General features: G+C 43.8%; 1 protein-coding gene across 3 annotated transcripts in view; it reads left to right on the top strand.

Annotated features, from left to right (window-relative positions):
* The window catches only part of DAPK2 (death associated protein kinase 2), a 139822-nt gene that overhangs the window by 41984 nt on the left and 83384 nt on the right, over positions 1-14454 (top strand). The window lies entirely within an intron of this gene.

Genomic DNA, 14454 nt, shown 5'->3' with positions numbered 1-14454 from the left:
AGTAAAAAAGAAAAACTCCAGTGCCACACTCACACCAGTATGATCATTAGGTAAATTCTGGAAAGTGAATTGTTGGCAGATTGATTTGTCACATTTACTGAATGCATGTAGTGCATGTAAACCATGTAAAATGTTTTGCTGAATGTTTGTTAAGTCAGTGGCTGCCTGAAACTTCCTTCCCTCTCCGTGGCACCTGGCCACATTATCAGTACCCACTCCCTAGCCTCCCAGGGGTTAAAGGGCCATTTACTGAGACTTCAGGGAGGTCACTACATCAGTGCTGGGGGGCGACAGTGACATGCATTGCTGGCACTTTTCTTTCTTGTTATTTTTTTTACTGAGATATAGTTGATTTACAGTATTATATCAGTCTTAGGTTTATAATGTAGTGATTCAGTGTTTTTTAGATTATACTCAATTTAAAGTTATTATGAAATATTGACTATGTTCCCTGTACTGTACAATATATTCTTGTAGCTAATTTTTTTAATACATAGTAATTTGTACCTCTTAATCCCCGTTTCCTATTTTATTTCTCCATCCTTCCCTTTCCTCAATGGAAATCACTAGTTTGTTCTCTTCTCTCTGTCTGTGAGTCTCTTTCTGTTTTGTTATATTCACTCATTTGTTTTATTTTTTAGATTCCACATGCAAGTGATAACATAAATATTTGTCTTTCTCTGTCTGACTTATTTCACTAAGCATAATACCCTCCAAGTCCATCCATGTTTTTGCAAATGGCAAAATTCCTTTTTTTTTTTTAAATTTTATTGAAGTATAGTTGATTTACAAGGTTATGTTAGTTTCTGGTGTATAGCCAAATGATTCAGTTATATATGTGTGTGTATATAATTTTTTTTCATTTTTTCCCCATTATATCCTGTTTGTTACAGGATATTGAATATATTTCTCTGTGCTATAAGGGTCTTCTTTTTTTTTTTAGGCTCTTCTTGTCATCTATTTTATATATAGTAGTTTGTTAATCCAGAACTCTTAATTTATCCCTTCCTTCTTCCCCTTTGGTAGCCATAATTTGTTTTCTATGTCTGTAAGTCTGTTCCTATTTTGTTCTTTTGTATCATTTGTTCATGTTCTTTTGTATCATTTTTTAAAATTTCATATGTAAGTGATATCATATGATACTTGTATTTCTCTGTCTGACTTAATCAATATAATTAGTTAATATAAATTATGTGATATAATTAATTTAATAAATTATAATTAATTAAAAGTAACCTCTAGGTCCACCCATGTCACTGCAAACAGCATTATTTCATTCTTTTTTATAGCTAAGTAATATTCCATTGTGTGTGTGTGTATATATGTATACATATACATATATCTTTATCTATTCATCTGTCCACAGACATATAGATTGCTTCCACATACTGGCTGTTACAAATAGTGTTGCTATGAACTTTGGGATACATGTATCTTTTTGAATTGGTGTTTTTGCTTTCATTGTATATATACCTAGGAGTAGAATTGCTGGACTGGTAGCTCTGCTTTTAGTTTTCTGAGGACCCTCCAGCGGCTGCACCAGTTTATATTCTCACCACAAGTTATATGAGCATTACGTTTTTTCCACATCCTCATCAACATTTGTTACTTATAGACTTTTTGATGCTAGCCATTCTGACAGGTGTGAGGTGATAACTCACTGTAGCTTTGATTTGCATTTCTCTAGGGAGGCCTGGCGTGCTGCGATTCATGGGGTCGCAAAGAGTCAGACACGACTGAGCGACTGATCTGATCTGATCTGATGATTAGCAATGTTGAGCATATTTTTATGTGCCTATTGGCACCTGTATATCTTCTTTTGAAAAATGTCTATTTGGGTCTTGTGCCCATTTTTAATAGGTTCTTTTTTATACTGAGTTATATGACCTGTTTATGCATTTTGGATATTCACTCCTTATCAGTCATATTGTTTGTATTTTCTCCCATTCCATAGTTGTCTTTTTTCATTTTGCTGTTGGTCTCCTTGCTGTGAAAAGGCTGACACCTTTAAGTTCCTTGTGGTACAGGTTTGCCATATGTCCTCACAACTGTGTAAGGAGGTCATAGTGGCTGCTTTGTACTTTATGGAAGGAACTGGGGCACAGAGAAGTTGTTGTTGTTGTTCAGTCACTCAGTCACGTCTGACCTTTTGCAACCCCATGGACTGCAGCACGCCAGGCTTCCTTGTCCTTCACCATCTCCCGGAACTTGCTCAGACTCATGTCCATTGAGTCATTGGTGCCATCCAACCATCTTGTTCTCTGCTGATCCCTTCTCCTCCTGCCTTCAATCTTTCCCAGCATCACGGTCTTTTCCAATTAGTTGGCTCTTCCCATCAGGTGGCCAAAGCATTGGAGCTTCAGCTTCGGCATCAGTCCTTCCAATGAATATTCAGGATTGATTTCCTTAGGATTGACTGGTTTGGTCTCCTTGCTGTCCAAGGGACTTTGAAGAGTCTTGAGTTAAAAATTGTGCCCATAGGCATTCCTTAAAGATTGAAGGAACTTTCTGGTATACCAAGATAATTCTCTTGTGTGTTTATGCTGTGTGTATCATCAGTAGTGTCTGACTCTTTGTGACTCCATGGATTGTAGCCTGCAAGGCTCCTCTATCCATGGAATTTTCCAGGCAAGAATATTGCATTGGTTTGCCATTTCCTTCTCCAAGGGATCTTCCCAACCCAGGGATCGAACACACGTCTTCTATGTCTCCAGAACTGGCAGGCGAATTCTTTACCACTGAGCCACCTGAAATTGAAAGTGAAAGTGAAGTCGCTCAGTCGTGTCCGACTCTTTGTGACCCCCGTGGACTGTAGCCCGCCAGGCTCCTCTGTCCATGGGATTCTCCAGGCAAGAATACTGGAGTGGGTTGCCATTTCCTTCTCCAGGGGATCTTCCCAACCCAGGGATCGAATCTGGATTTCCTGCATTGCAGGCAGACGCTTTATCCTCTGAGCCACCAGGGAAACCCACAAATCCTTGTACCCATGCCTCAACTGTGTCATGCCTAAAACCAGCCTCTATACCACTCAGAAAACACTTTTGTCATCACTAACCATGCTGTGTTTCAGATTTTCAGACCTAGGCACCGGTAAGTCTTGAGGTTCAGGTATGTGCCCGTCTCATGGTGGGAGTGGTGGGTCACCCTGATGAAGTGTAAGACATTGCCCTGCCCTTAAGAAGATTAATCTAGTTTGAGGGTGGGGAAAACAAACATAGGAAAGAAAAGGGTACAAAGAGATAATTATCCCCTTGTGTACTCAACTTCGGAAGCTGACACATTCAGATCCCTGAGGGTTGGCATGGTCAGGGAAGGCTTCAGGGAGGAGTTAGAACTTGAATTTAACCAGAGATAGGATTTGAGTAGGCAGAATTTATCTCCGAATAGGCAAACAGGAGAAGCCCTGAGGTGAGAATGAGTGTGTTGGGCTGATCCTGCTGGGAAGCCAGAGTATCCATACAAGGGCTTTGGGACCTGGCCAAGGTGCTCAGGCTTGATGGGAAGGGAAAACAGGTCTTGAGCAGAAGAGAATGTGATGACATAAGTGTTTCAGGAAGATGGACTTGGGAATGTGCGGGGTGGACTGGGAATGTAGATAGAGGACTGTGAGCACGAATGCTGAGCAGGAGGTTGTGCTAAAGGTTGCTGTTTAGTCACTTGAGTCATGTCTGACTCTGTGTGACCCTATGGACTGCAGCCTGCCAGTCTCATCTGCCCATGGCATTCTTTAGGCAAGAGTACTGGAGTGGGTTGCCATGCCCTCCTCCAGGGGATCTTCCCAACCCAGGGATCAAACCTGGGTCTCCTGCATTGCAGGTAGATTCTTTGCTGCTGAGCTACCAGGGAAGCCCAAGGGTAAGGTGTATTCATCTGTAAAAGTCTAGCTCTTACACCAAGGGTGCTAAGGGTATTCATCTGTAAAAGTCTAGCTCTGTAGGGTGCTGGGCCTGAGGAGTCTAGTCCGTTTCATTCAGAACAGATACACTGCAGCTCTGCTGTGTGTCCATCATGTGCCTGGGGATACAGAGATGGGAGATTGTGGGCTCTGCTGGAGGATCTCACTGTCTAGTGAGGAAGAGAAATATACAAAGAGAGAATTTCGATAAGACTCGCTGAATGTCTTAGGACAGAAGGGTGCACCAGAGATGGGAACAGAGGAGGGCCCTGTGTCCAGGACACAAAGAACATTTCAAAGGAAAGATCAGTAGTGACTAAATAATTTCTGGCTGACTTGCCTGTGCTTTGACAGAGAGGAAGTCTCACATTTGCAGACTGAGAAAAGGTTCCTGCCCTTTCTTCCCCATTGACTGTCAAGTTCTTGGTGATCCTGTAGCCCAGTAGCATGTGTGATGGGAACTGCTGACCCCTCTCTGAGTTCACTCCTGTTTGGATAATTACAGTTATCGATGAAAGCTTACAGTCGATCTAAGAAAGAAAAGGAAAATTTTATTCGAGCCAAATTGTATTATAATCTAGGAAGAGCATTCCAGAAAACTCCAAGAACTCTTCTGCCCATAAGGAATCAAAACACAGTTATGTAAGTTTTGTGAAACAGAGGGCAATACATTAAGTGACATATTATTGACAGTTTACACAATCCAGATCTATGTGTCACGGTGGCCCCTTCTAAGATCAAAAAGGAATGTTATCTTTTAAGGAGTTGTTGCTGGGGGAATGTTGCTCGTCATGGTTGAGCAGATATTTCTGCCCGTGAAGGAGGTTTGGTCATGTATAATGTGGATTCACAATGCACAGTAGAAGGGGAGAGAGGGGCCAAAGGGCAGAGAAATTTTTAATGTTTAAATGTTCTTTGTCTTGCCATAACACATGAACTTTATTTCATATGGTATTCTGTTGTACTGGTTGAGGGTATCCATGTGAGTATTTATTCTCTCTCTCCTACTTTTCTACTGTTAAATCAACACAGGAAGTTTTAAAGAGGAAATATTCACTTAACTATTCATCATCCCAGCACATTCATGCATCTGTATTCTCTACTACTTTTTGGCCACACACGTATGTTTAAACAAAACGAGAATAGTTATCAAATTGTACATACCATCTGTGCATGTTCCCGTAACATTATTTTATAAACATGTCCCACCTGATGCTCCTATTTATCATCTTGATGTTTATGTCATCTTCTATTGCCTCCGGAACAGCTAATTACCACCCATTTCCTTCGTGGAAGATTTTTAGTTTGTTTCCAGATTTTCCTAGTCTACGGAGCTGTACTCTTTCTTTTGAGGTCTCTCCATTGGCTACATTCCCAAAGAACCCTGCACTTGGATTCAGAGAATCTGATTTAAAATTCCAGATCTGTATCTAGTTAGCTCTGTGGCTTTAACTGTCTGAGCCTCAGCTTTCTGGTCTGTGATAATACTGATCATGCAGGGTTTTGAGATATGAGCCAGGGCCAATAAAGGGACTTTCAGGAAGGACCTGCGCATTCAGGCACAGCTGATATCACCCAGTAGAAGCATGTGAGTGAGTATTTTATGGTTCTCTTTTTATCTCTCTATATAGAGAGATAATTCACAGACCGTTTAATTCACTTATTTAGTATATGTGCTGCCAAAGTGAACATGCAATTCACTCATTTATAGTGTACAATTCAGTGGCTTTTACTCTATTCCCAGAATTGTGCATCATCACCACCATCAATTAAGAACATTTCATTACCTTCAAAAAGAAACTCCATGCCAATTAACAAATTAATAGTCATTCCCCATCTCCCTCAATCCCTCCCAACCCTAAGCAACCACTAATTTACAGATTTTGTCCCTATGTATTTGGCTATTGTGGTCATTTTTTGCAAATTGAATTATACAATACATGCTGTTTTATGACTGGCTTTTTTTCTTCTTTTCTTTGTTAATGCAGCTTTTATTTCAGTAGACCAACAAGTTCTTACTAAGTACGTACTTTATATGTTCTTTTCACTGGTTCAGGCATCATACAGACATAATGAAATAGTTCCTGTTTGAAACTATTTGAGAGTCTCTTAGTTATATGAGGAAGATAGTTATCCAAAAGCAGCAATAAAATACTATGTGATAAGAACTTCAGCAGAAGTATAAACCAAGTGGAAGAACAAAGAGAAAGGAAGAAAACTGAATTTACCAATTTACTTTAGAACTCTGATACTCATTGGAAAAGACCCTGATGATGGAAAAATTGAGTGCAAGAGGAGACGGGGACAACAGAGGATGAGATAGTTGGATGGCATCACTGACTCAATGGACATGAGTTTGAGGAAACTTAGGGAGGTAGAGATGGACAGAGAAGCCTGGCATACTGCAGTTCATGGAGTCATAAAGAGTCGGACACGACTTAGTGACTCAACAACAACAACATCAACAATATGCATGCTGCTGCTGCTGCTAAGTCGCTTCAGTCGTGTCCGACTCTGTGTGACCCCATTGACAGCAGCCCACCAGGCTCTCCCATCCCTGGGATTCTCCAGGCAAGAACACTGGAGTGGGTTGCCATTTCTTTCTCCAATGCATGAAAGGGAAAAGGGAAAGTGAAGTCGCTCAGTCGTGTCTGACTCTTTGCGACACGACTATATACATATAGTCGTGTATATAGGCAGCCATGAAATTAAGAGACGCTTACTCCTCGGAAGGAAAGTTATGACCAACCTAGATAGCATATTCAAAAGCAGAGACATTACTTTGCCAACAAAGGTTCATCTAGTCAAGGCTATGGTTTTTCGTGTGGTCATGTATGGATGTGAGAGTTGGACTGTGAAGAAGGCTTAGCGCTGAAGAGTTGATGCTTTTGAACTGTGGTGTTGGAGAAGACTCTTGAGAGTCCCTTGGACTGCAAGGAGATCCAACCAGTCCATTCTGAAGGAGATCAGCCCTGGGATTTCTTTGGAAGGAATGATGCTAAAGCTGAAACTCTAGTACTTTGGCCACCTCATGTGAAGAGTTGACTCATTGGAAAAGACTCTGATGCTGGGAGGGATTGGGGGCGGGAGGAGAAGGGGACGACAGAGGATGAGATGGCTGGATGGTATCACTGACTCGATGGACGTGAGTCTGAGTGAACTCCAGGAGTTGGTGATGGACAGGGAGGCCTAGCATGCTGCGATTCATGGGGTCGCAAAGAGTCGGACACGACTGAGCAACTGATCTGATCTGATCTGATAGGCTTCCCTGGTGGCTCAGTGGTAAAGAAGCTGCCTGCCAATGCAGGAAAGGCTGGCTTCTTTCACTTAGCATGTTTTCAAGACTCCACATTGTAACATGTATCAACACTTCATTCCTTTGAGTTGCCAAATAATATTCCACTGCATGGATATAGGACCTTTTGTTTATTCATGCCTGTGTTGATGGACATTTAGGCTGTGTGGTTCTTGATGTGCAGTGCAAACTTTTTGTTGTTCAGTCACTAAGTCGTGTCTGACTCTGCTACCTTGTGGACTGTATCATGCCAGGCTTCCCTGTCCTTCAGCATCTCCCAGAGTTGGTTCAAACTCATGTTCATTGAGTTGGTGATGCCATCCAACCATCTCATCCTGTCTCACCCTTCTTCTCCTGACTTCCATCTTTCCCAGCATCAGCGTCTTTTCCAATGAGTCAGCTCTTTGTTTCAGATGGCCAAAGTATTGGAGCTTCAGCTTCAGCACGCAGTGTTAATTGGCATCTATCAAATACTGTTGCATGCTGCAAACTGCTGATGTGCCAAAAAATTGATACCTTTTTCATCATAGCAGTCAAACTGTAGAAATTAGGTAACTGCTGGGACATCCATTGGAGAGCTGTCCCCATTAATTATGAGGAATTCCGGGCCAAGTAAGCACACACCCTCTAGAAAGGTACCTTTGCCTTCTTTCCTATAGCTTTCTCCAGGGCTGGGAGATCAGAGGAAGCAACCCCTTCAGAAGGCAGAGAAGGCTTCCTGGAGGAAGGTCCTTTCAAGGATGAAAAGTCTGACTGGAGTTAGGAGGAGGTGGAAATTTTGGGCAGGTGTGAGCAGGGGACTGGTTGCCATGATAGGAGAGTGGAGGCAGGATTTAGGGGGCCTGGAAACGGCAGAGGCCAGGTTATAGGCTGAGGGGTTCTTATACCTTCTATCATTTGGGGGGGTATAGGTGGCTCAGACGGTAAAACGTCTGTCTACAATGCAGGAGACCCGGGTTCGATCCCTGCGTCGGGAAGATCCGCTGGAGAAGGAAATGGCAATCCACTCCAGTACTATTGCCTGGAAAATCCCATGGACAGAGGAGCCTGGTAGTCTACAGTCTATGGGGTTGCAAAGAGTCGGACACGACTGAGCGACTTCACTTATGAGAGGAGAAGGCAATGGCACCCAACTCCAGTACTCTTGCCTGGAAAATCCCATGGATGGAGGAGCCTGGTAGGCTGCAGTCCATGGGGTCGCTAAGAGTCAGACACGACCGAGCGACTTCACTTTCACTTTTCACTTTCATGCATTGGAGAAGGAAATGGCAACCCACTCCAGTGTTCTTGCCTAGAGAATCCCAGTGACTGCGGAGCCTGGTGGGCTGCCGTCTATGGGGTTGCACAGAGTCAGACACGACTGAAGTGACTTAGCAGCAGCAGCAGCAGGATGAGAGAGGGTTTTGTGCTGATAAGCATGGTGGAGTGAGGATGGCCTGCCACTGACTTAAAGCTTGCCTCCTTCCCTGTAGCTGGCAGAGGTTTTTCTGAGTGTGGTTCAAGCTTCCCTGCATATTCAGTGGCTTCCTGGAGCTGGGCTACCCACAGGTAGCCTGTGGGCGGGAAGGAAGGCAGTCTCCACTTCCTTCTTGGCTCGTTGTGAGATGGATGTAATTTGGACGTGGCTTTCTCCTCTCCCAGCTGCCATGTAGGCGCCACGGCTGAGCTGTCTGAAACATGAGGCAGGGTGGAGGGGGTGAGAACAGGGCTGCCTGTCAGGAGTCCTGTCTGGCCCTGGCTCTGTTACTGCACAGTAGAACAGAGGACTCAGTCTGGGCCGTTCCCTTTGTTGGTCCCTGCTTTCCCCATCTGTAAAGGGAGGGTGATGGTGATAAGTTCCCTTTACTTCCACCATCCCACAAGTTCTGCAGAATTTTATTGTGTACTGGGGGATCTCCAACAGCTTTCCTTGGTGGGATCTGTCCTGCTTTGGAGGGGGTGGATCGTGGCTTCTCTGGAGGGTCTTGATATAGCTACTGGGATTAAACATCTTTAGGTGTTGGAGGAGTGGGGAATGATGGTACCAGGGGCTGATAGATATTGTATAGACCAGGATATAACAGGAGGAGAGAATGTTCTGGTGTCTTTCTGCCACCTGACCAGTCAGCCTGGAGGGCTGTGGCCTCTGCTAGCAAGGGCCAGTTCTCTGACTCTGGCCTGTTTGGGGTAAATTGGCAAAAGCTACATATGTCAGATTCAGTGGTAGTGCCTCTGTGGCAGCAGAGGGGTCAGGGCTGGCCCAGGGAAGCTGGGGCCAAGTTTGGTGGGCAGGGACCACTCGGTGTGGGTTGATCCTGAAGCTGTCATGGGCATGAGGGGGTGCCAGGAGATGACACGAGCAGAGAGATGCTGGGCAGGCTGGTCCTGCCCGCATGACTGACGTTTACGTGGGATGGGTCTGTTTCTACTCCTGCATCCAGTGCTTCACTTCCCTCTTTTGTGGGCCAGATGGTTTCTTATTTTTTTTTCTTCCTGCCCCCACCTTGGCCATCTCTCTCCCAGTGTTTTCTATTGGCTTTGAGCATGAGAGACTCTGGGCACGTTGGTCTAAGCCCATTTCCATTTTGGGAGTTTGTTCCCACCTTCTGGGTTGTTCCAGGCTTTTCTTTATCCATCTTCTGTAGCACCTGTGCATCTTCCCTGACCTGCACATGGTATTCCTGGACCAGCAGCTGGGATTTAAGTCAAGGGAAGATTATGTTTCTCTTCTTGTTTCCAATATCTATGGTGACTATATTTACTAACTCCCTGATCAAAACACAGCCTCACACACAGAGCCTGAGTGTAGAACAAAATGTTCACTATATCTGCTAGGCAGGATGATTTGCCATGAGCTGCCTGGGTACCTACCTTACTGACAGCCTCCTGGCTTCTGCAGCACCACAGGTAGGAAGATCCCTCAGGGGTAGGTATTGGACCTACTCAGAAGATGTGTTTGTCCCATTAAAGGCAAAAGCTTTCACCCTTGTTATTGTTCAGTCACTAAGTCATGTCTGATTCTTTGTGACCCCATGGACTGCGCACACCAGGCTTCCCTGTTCTTCACCATCTCCCAGATTTGCTCAAACTCATGTCCGTTGAGTGGGTGATGCCATCCAACCATCTCCTCCTTTGTTGTCCCCTTCTCCTCTTGCCCTCAATGTTTCCTTACATCAGGGTCTTTTCCAATGAGTCAGCTCTTCAAATCAGGTGACCAAAGTATTGGAGCTTCAGTTTCATCATCAGTCCTTCCAGTGACTATTCAGGGTTGATTTCCTTTAGGGTTGACTGGTTTGATCTCCTTGCAGTCCAAGGGACTCTCATGAGTCTTCTCCAGCACCACAGTTTGAAAGTATCAATTCTTCGGTGCTCAGCCTTCTTTATGGTTCAACTCTCACATCCATACATGACTACTGGAAAAACCATAGCTTTGACTCTAGGGACCTTTGTCAACAAAGTGATGTCTCTGCTTCTTAATATGCTGTCTAGGTTTGTCTTAGCTTTCCTTCCAAGGAGCAAGTGTCTTTATTTCAAGGCTGCAGTCATCATTCACAGAGATTTTGGAGCCCAAGAAAATAAAATCTGTCACTGTTTCCCCTTTTTCCCCAGTTATTTGCTATGAAGTGATAGGACTGTATTCTATGATCTTAGTTTTTTGAATGTTGAGTTTTAAGCCAGCTTTTTCATTTGCACTAACCTTAAGTGCTGGCTTTGGATCAGAGCAGGACAGCAGATAGACCAGCTGAGCAACTGCTTTGGGCTTAGTTTTCTGGCCTGGGGTGGGGCTTTGGTAGTCACCTTCCTTATTTATGCAAGTACTGGAGGATTAGGTAAGAGTGTTTTGAGGAGCTCATCTAAAAGGAGCTTTGGGAGGAGACGGAATTAATGTTTCAAATGAGGAAAGAAAGAGAAGCCGTCACTAATTTGGGCCCTAAAGCCAGAAATCTGTGGCTGCTGGGAGGGAGGGTGCAAGTCCCAGAGTCGTGGGATCCTTGGGTCGTTTCTCTGGCTGACTCAGGAGGTGGTTCTGCATGTGCTCAGTGCATTTGTGTGTGTGTGTGTGTGTATGTGTGTGTGTGTGTGTGTGTATGTGTCCCAGGCCTGTGAGAAAGTCCATTGCCAAACCAGCAAGCAGATTCTAGTGAGGCCTGGCAGATGTGGCATGCATATGTGGCAATGCTGCTGCTGCTGCTGCTAAGTCACTTCAGTCGTGTCTGACTCTGTGACCCCATAGTCGGCAGCCCACCAGGCTCCTCTGTCTCTGGGATTCTCCAAGCAAGAACACTGGAGTGGGTTGCCATTTCCTTCTCCAATGCATGAAAGTGAAAAGTGAAAGTGAAGTCTCTCAGTCGTGTCAGACTCTTAGCGACCCCATGGACTGCAGCCTACCAGGCTCCTCCATCCATGGGATTTTCCAGGCAAGAGTACTGGAGTGGGGTGCCATTGCCTTCTCTGATATGTGGCAAAAACAGCTTGAAAAGTCTGTTTCCTGCTGAGGAGATCAAAATCCTCAACAGTCTCCTGGTCTAAACAGTCTTATCCAGGCAAAGGTATCAGCATGAGGCAGGTCATGTTTGATGATGATGATTTTAAAAAAGAAAAGAACCCTCTATTGAATTAATGAATCTAGGCACTGATCATCAGAAGCTGTTAATATCACTGAGAGAGAGACAGCCAGCCAGCCATATTATGTGCTTCCAAACTCCTGATGGAAGCACATAATATCACCTGGGGAGTTTTGCCAGAAACTCAAACTTGAATCAGATTTAGCATCTCCATCCAACTACAAATCTACGGGATATATAGGGGACAAGGAAATGGCTACCCACTCCAGTATTCTTGCCTGGAGAATCCTGTGGACAGAGGAGCCTGGTGGGCTGCTGTCCATGGGGTCGCATAGAGTCGGACACGACTGAAGCGACTTAGCATGCATGCATAGGGGACAACAGAGCATGCTAAACAACACCATGGGGATGTAATCAACAAACCCCAGACTATGGGAGGCTCTAAGTCAAAATATCTCTAGTATATTCAACAAATGGATTGTGAGAGAAAGAGAAGTGGGGCAGGGAGGAACCTATAGATTAAAAGAGGTTTTAATCTTTTAAGGAATATTTTCGGGCTTCTCAGGTGGTGCTACTGGCAAAGAATCCACCTGCAATGCAGGAGATGTAAGAGATGTGGGCTTGATCCCTGGGTTGGTAAGATCCCCTGGAGGAGTAAATGGCGACCCACTCCAGTATTCTTGCCTGGAAAATTCCATGGACAGAGGAGCTGGTGGCCTACAGTTCATGAGGTCAAAAGGAGTCAGACATGACTGAGCATCTGAGCACAAGGAACATTTTCAATCAATTACAATGTATGGACCTTGTATGGATTTTGATTTGGTGAAACAAACTATAAACAAGTTTTATGACACAATAGGAGAAATATTGGCACCAACTGGATAGTAATGATATTAAAGAATTATTTTTTAAAGCATAATAAGTACTATGGTTATAGTTTTTTAAGAAGAGTGCTTATCTTTTAGACATACATACTGAAATATTTATAGATAAAATACTATGGTATCTTGGAATCTGCTTCAGAAAAACCCACTGGAGGGGGGCACTTAGTAGAAGTGTAGATGAAATGAGATGGCTATATGTCAATAATTGTTGAAGTTTAAAAAACATCTTCTAATGAGATTTGACAAAAATTTTTATGGGACTGCTTGTCCCCAGGTTGACTTACTGTATGTCTCTCAGTCTCAGTGTCATAGGCATTACTGAAATGTTTGTAAACCAAATGAACTCCAGACCAATGAAACACAAGACAGAATAAAACTATTTTCTAGGTTGGCATAAAGCAATGATAATTAATATCTATAGAGAATCTGCTGAGCATTGGATGCTGTTCTGAGCCCTTTATAATAAAGCATTTAATCCAAGCATGGCTCTGTAAAGTAGGTACTATTATTGTGGAATTTTTTAGTTTTACAGAAAAGTTGCAGAGATCATACAGAGAGTTTCTGTATACCCCTCACCCAATTTCCCCCAATATTAACAGCATCTTACATATCCACAGCACATTTTTCAAAACCAGTAAGCCAACATTCATTTCAGTTCAGTTCAGTTGCTCAGTTGTGTTCAACTCTTTGCGACCCCATGGATTGTAGTATGCCCGGCTTCCCTGTCCATCACCAATTCTTGGAGCTTGCTCAAACTCATGTCTGTCAAGTTGGTAGTGCCATCCAACCATCTCATCCTTTGTCGTCCCCTTCTTCTCCTGCCTTCAATCCAACATTAGTAATTACATTAGCTGAGCTCCCAACTTTACATGGATTTCACCTATTTTTCCAGTAATGGCCTTTCTTCCGTTCCAGGGTCCCACCTAGGACACCACATTGTATTTAGCTGTTATGTCTCCTTAGTTTCCTCTGGTCTGTGTTTCTCAGTGTTTCTTTGTTTTTCATGAGTTGGAGGAGTACTGGTCAGATATTTGCAGAATGCTCCCTATTTTGAGTGCATTTGTCTGATGTTTTTCTTAGGAGGTAATGGTTTGGGGAGAAGAATACTACAAAGTGAAGTGTCTCTCATCACCTGATAGTAAGGAATACCTGGTATCAATGTGACTTTCACTGGTGATGTAAAAATTTTTTTAACTTTATGTATTTGGCTGTATCGTGTCTTAGTTGCTGCACACGAGGTCTTTGTTGCTTCATATGGGATCTTCCATTGTGGTGCACGGGCTCTAGTTGTAGCATGCAGGCTTAGTTGCCCACTTAGTTGCCATAACACGTGGGATCTTAGTTCCTTGACCAGGGATCAAACCCACATCCCTTCTACCGCAAGGTGAACTCTTCACCACTGGACTACCAGGGAAGTCTCTCCACTGGTGATGTTAACCTTGGTCACTTGGTGAGAGTGGTATCAGCCTGGTTTCTCCACTGGAAAGGTACTGTTTTTCCCCTTCCATACTATTAGAGGTGAGTCGTTAAGTCCAGCTCATTCTCAAGAGAAGGGGAGCTAAGCTCCCCTTCTTGGAGGGAAAATAGCCACATACATTGTTTGGGGCTCTTCTACAAGAAAGATTGAATAACTTCATTTTAAAGGTGAAGGAACTAAGACACAGTAGCAAACTCACTCACCCAAGGGACAAATCCCACATGTGTACCACCAGCTGTGTCTGCTCAACTTTGTGAATATCCCAGTTCCAAACTCGGCCAGTTTAGCCTAACACCTGACTTGGCTCTAGGAATCTTCTGACTTGATTCTCACCTCACCTTGACATCTTTAAAAAATTT

This window comes from Bubalus bubalis, chromosome 11, assembly GCF_019923935.1.
Source record: "Bubalus bubalis isolate 160015118507 breed Murrah chromosome 11, NDDB_SH_1, whole genome shotgun sequence".
Classification (NCBI taxonomy): domain Eukaryota; kingdom Metazoa; phylum Chordata; class Mammalia; order Artiodactyla; family Bovidae; genus Bubalus; species Bubalus bubalis.
Note: the sequence above shows the minus strand (reverse complement) of the source record. Positions and strands in the feature narration are given on the sequence as shown.